Raw genomic sequence first — 6,000 nt, 5'->3', positions numbered from 1 at the left:
ACATAGCAGTAACAATGCTCATCTCAACCAACCATAATAAAAAAAATTAACATCACATTAATAACGCTCGACTCAACCAGCCATGATCACAAATTAATAGAGTAATACCAATGAACGGCTCAACCAAACACAATCGCAAATTAGAAAAGCAAAAAACTTCACAACATGGTCTGAACCATCATATATATATATAAAAAGTCAGTCGAACAAATAATTCGTCTGAATAAATAGTTTGGCAAAATCAAAACTTTAGCTGAATAATTTGTTTGGCCAAACTATTTTTTTACTGATTTTTTGAGCTCCAACAAAATTTCCGTCCAAAGGTTGACGTTTGTCTAAACAATCCAAAGTTCAGCCGAATGTTGGTAAAATAGTTTGACCAAATAAATTTATAATGTTCAGCCAAAAAAAAATATTTGTTCAACCAAAAAATTGGGAATGTGAAATTTTCGAAGGTGTTTCTCACAAAGGTGTAACACAACTTCATGTTCTCACCCTTAATAGAATTAACACATGAAGAAAATGTGGTCGGGGGCTCTACTATTGATAGTGAAGTAAGATTTCTCTAGACCTCTATCTCTCTCGTGAGAAACCTCCAACAATATATTAAAAATTTAGAAATTCTGTGCTTTCATTCAGTCTCTTTGCAATATCACCTCAATTTTTAATTCTCTCATCTTTGGATCTCTTTCATTTTTAAGCTTCATTTGTATTTTGGTTTCTCTCTCCCCACTAGGCTTTTGAATTCTGGGTGACCCTGTCTCATTATAGTCTCATCCCCTTTCCCCATATGTTTTCCTAATTATCTTCCCTTCTTAAGTTTTCAATCTAACCTCCTTGTTTTTCATTCTCGTTGTCCATCTCTATCCAAGCATTTTCATGTCAATTTCTCTCTTCATCTTGGGATTTGAAGCCTCTTCCTTACTCTCCCTTCCCTCCCATCTCCTATTTTATCTGCTCCTATGTTCTTTCCCTCTTTTTGCTATCTTTCGATTGACCCCTCCCATTCTATTGCCAAATTTCATTATGATAGGTCATCTCACAGAGGAAGGAGGAGACACTCTCGTCCTCCCTATTCACTAGACTTCATCCCTCCCTCTGTTTGAGAAACTTATGCACAATTAGAGATTAGAGAAGCTCTAGAAATATAAGTGGATATGATCTTTGCATCTCTCTAAAGAGAAATACCTTACGTGAAAGAAAAAGTAAGGAAAGATTGGATGTACATTCTTAGCATGCATATGGACCAAGAAACTAGAGATTGGATCCCATACTTCGGAACTCTACCAGAGTTAGAGACTCCTCCTACATGAAAACAATCATATTATATTATCATATAAAAAATATAATGGAAAGTGTCCTCATAGACATGGCTGACACTCAATAGGAAACCATCATATGCATGGAAGAACTAACAGAGAAAATGCACCAAATTAACAAGAAAATCACACTCCTAACCAAAACAATGAGAGACATGGATCCGTATAGATAAAACTGACGGAGAACCTTGGTCATCAAGCCGAAATGGATCTCTTGTTGAATGAATGACTACAAACCACTCTATCATACCAACAATTTAATTTTCTATAGTTTTACTATGATTTCAAGTCTACTTTATTTTTTCTACATAATCGTGTACAATTTGTGTACTATCATATTCTCATATTATGAACTCTCTCAATAGTTTCAAAATTCTGTGTTTGTGCTACATGTTTGGTTTCCCAAGTGGAAGAAAAGAAAAATCACCAATGCATGCTCATATTTTCCATTGTAATATAAATATTCCTTATTCTATAAAAAAATGAAAAAGAGATGTTAGTAATATAAATATTCCTTATTCTATAAAAAATGAAAGAGAGCTATTAATAAATAATGCACCCAAAAAAATATACATCAAAAAAATGTTAAAAAATTAATATATTTTAGTTGCTAGTTAATGTGAGAGATGATTGACCTGCTAAACTTGTGGCTTGAGTAGGCATGAACCAGTGGAATCTAAACCATCAAAATCAACCAAGGATCGCATTAGGCCTAAAGCACACTAGCCCTTAGCATGACTCGACTTTTTCCAACAAAGTTTCAAACTAGTGACTTTTTCATCACAAAAAGTCTTTAGAAAGCACCATATCACGTCTACTCTATGCCCTTACACAAAACTATAAAATAATATTAATGATTAAGTATAATTATTAATAAATAATATAGAAAAATTAATATATATTATTAAAAAAACTTCATAAAAAGAATATTATAATACACATTACCAAATTAAAATTTAATGTAGTTGTCCCAAGAAAACAAAAAAATACTTTTATTTTAGGATCATTTTGAATGTTTCAAATATGACCATGTTCTTAAATGTAAAATTAATGTTGAATTTATTTAACTTGAAAACTATTTTTTTTTCTAAATCACAGAAAATATAATATTATTTTAACTAATAATGTTTGTTGGGTAGCTAAATTGATAACTGCCATAGAAATAAAGTTTCACTAAACAAAAAAATATTGAATTCAAATCTTGTATTATCCAGAATAAGAATGAAAAATTCAACATACTCGTACCAACTTTAAAAAAATAAAATAACAACACCTCTAATAAATAATTTTGACGAAAAACAATGATGCACACTACCAACCCAATAACTCAATTAACATATATTAAACTTTTATTAATGATGTGTCTAACAAACTCATTGGACTAATTTGTAATATCCACTAACTCACATTGGGTAAAGTTTGTCCCGACTTCCTGCACACAAAAGCATGTCGGATTTTATTAAGAAAAGCGATATTTATTTAACCAAGGCATGTTAGCAACGCCATGACAAATAGTTTTGACGAAAAGCAATGATGCACACTACCAAGCCAATACCCCAATTAAAATATATTAAACTTTTATTAATGATGGGTCTAACAAACTTATTAATGATGGCTCTAACCAACTCATTGGACTAATTTGTAATATCCAGCACTGACTCACGTTGGATAAAGTTTGTCCCGGCTTCCTGCACACAAAAGCATGTGGGATTTTTTTAAGAAAAGCGTTATTTATTTACCCCAGGCATCTTAGAAACGCCATGATAAATAGTTTTGACGAAAAACAATGATGCACACTACCAAGCCAATACCTCAATTAAAATATGTTAAACTTTTATTAATCATGTGTCTAACAAGCTCATTGGACTAATTGGTAATCACTGAGTCACATTGGAATAAAGTTTATCCCGACTTGCTGCAGACAAAAGCATGTGGGATTTTATACAAGAAAAGCGTTATTTATTTACCTCAGGCATGTTAGGTCACTATGAATAGAGTGCGGCTTTCCGGACTACATGTTAACTAATACCTCAATTATGTCATAAAAAATACTTAAAGTTGAGATTTACTAATATTGTGACCGTGATAGGATGATAAATTATATTGCTTTGTGAGATAAGACTCCATGAAGTGCTGGCGTGCTATTGCTCTCGCCGGCGTATTCACTTGGTCCATCGCTCGGTGGGAACAGGGCTCGGTCGGAACGGCGTGCTTTGATAGGCGTGTTATTACTTGCTCTTGCTGGCGTATTCGCTTTGAGTTATTAGTTCCCATCCTTAGGCTTAGATACCGTCCATCTTCCTTTAGTTCCCATCCTTAGGCTTAGATACCGTCCATCTTCCTTTAGTTCCCATCCTTAGGCATGGTTTAGTTACATCTTGAAAGGTACAACTCCTGTCCAGAAATTCCAACAAATCAATAAAAAATGTATGTTAATTGATAGCCTTTTTTTGCACATGGGGTGAAAAACATTTCATTGTCAATTCCATGGAGTTAGAGGTCCTGTATAGTTACATATCATAATTTATCATAATAAAGTAAATCCCAAGTATCCTTATTTAGACTTTAGTGTAAGACACGACCAAAATCATAATTTATCATAATATAGTATATGCCAGCTATTCTTATTTAGACACCATTGTAGGGCACGACCAAAAGTATTGAATTTAAAGAAATCGAGATCTTAGTTTATAGATAATTCATAACGCTAAGAAGTTATCAGGTAAAAATTATCCAATGGAATTTATATATATGTTTGTAAGCGTAGTTCAATCAGCTATGGTTACTTATATTGGGAACTATAATATATTGTATTTGAATTTTCATCTTTAATAAAGAGGAAATGGCGTAGTTGAAGCATCTATGATTAGTTATATTGATCAATATCCTAAATATACTATATTATATTATATTTGAATTGTAAACTAATTGGTCAATATGCTAAAATATAATATATCATATTATATTTGAATCGCAAAGTTTTGTATGGAAAAAGGCATTTATATTCAATGCAAATTGTATGGTAGATGTAGCCAATCAATATTCGTAGATTTTATGTTTTAATAATATAAATGATTTTAAATATTGATAAGTTTTATATATTCATAATTTAAATGATATAAAAATTATTAAATTTGTCAACAACATCTCGAATCATTTCATAAGAACCTTAAGAAAGAAAGTTTCTTAGCTTAATTAATACGCTTCCTTTATACAAGGCGAGTTCGATATCGTGCATCAACATTGATCGGTTTAATATCAACTCTTATGTCTTTGGATAAGCATAGGAGTGATGCATAGTCAATAATATTATATTTATTTTTCTTTGAGAGAAGAAATCCCAAACTAACACCTCGAGGCTGGGAATGAGCAAAGTCGAAATAAAGATTATTTTTCTTAGTATAGACAATGCGATACTAATGTGATTTAATGGATAATTAAGATTTATATAATTTTATCATATTTAAAATAATTTAAAATAAGTTTCGTTATATATATAATTTGTTTTAAAAAATGTATTTTATAAAAGTAGTTTATTAGTTTTAAAATATTACAAAACATTAAAAATTTTAATTTTACTATGTTATCTAAATTTGTGGTAGATATTACAACCAAGTATGAAGGGATGAGGTAAAAGTATTCCACTCTAACCATAAACAAGATACCTTGATGTCCATCTTAAATAACATAATTTTATACTAAAAATAAAAAGAAAAGAAAACATAATTTTATATGAACAATTATATATCAAAAATAACTTTTTACATTAAGACATTTCAACTTGTTTCACTATTCCACATTTTGACTCTTTTAAGTGTGCTCTTTACACAATATAAGAGCTTAGATCAATTTTCAAAGTAATCAACCCCCCGCCGCACCCACCCCCCTCCTCACCCCCCGCCGCCCCTTCCCCGGCCCCCACACACACAGGTATATATATATATAGATATAGATATCGATATATATGTATATACGCACACACACCATATATATATATATATATATATATATATATATATACACACACGCACACACACCTTAAGCATGGATAGGGATCACGTCTAAGGTTTTCTTAAAGTTTTGCACTTTCAATAGATTTGATCAATATAGATATTCCATAGATCCATTATTGAGATATATCTATAATAATTTCTATTAGATTTAAAAATATGTATTAACAAACCATCATAATACCTACCATAATTTACTTATGAAAAATATAATTTTCATTGACTACTATTTATAAATACCAGCTTACTTATCACTGTTAATAAGGAAAACTCTACCATTTAAAATAAACCCATCATTACTATAAGAGGATATACCTTTCAATCCTAATGGATGCTTTTGAATCTTAAACTATTAACATATTCCATTACATTCAAGAAAACCAACTTTTAAGCAAAAAAATTCTCTTTTAAATTATACTCCATAACCAATTTCAAGACATAGATATTATACATCTCATTATATTAAATTATTTATTCTTAATATTATATTATATCTATAAAAATGTCAATCATTGAGCTGCAAAGGCTCATTCTAAATCACAGTTTGAAGGCTGTGTGTAAGTATGTTCATCTCTCTTAAAATAAAAATAAACATTCTCTAAAGAAAAAAATATGTTATGCATATTTAATTAATTTTCCATATAACCTAGTATAATTTTATGTAATGTAAT

This window comes from Pinus tabuliformis, chromosome 4_1 (assembly GCF_031772625.1).
Source record: "Pinus tabuliformis cultivar Carrire ecotype Pingquan chromosome 4_1, CPIR1, whole genome shotgun sequence".
Classification (NCBI taxonomy): Eukaryota; Viridiplantae; Streptophyta; class Pinopsida; order Pinales; family Pinaceae; genus Pinus; species Pinus tabuliformis.
This window is presented reverse-complemented; position numbering follows the sequence as displayed.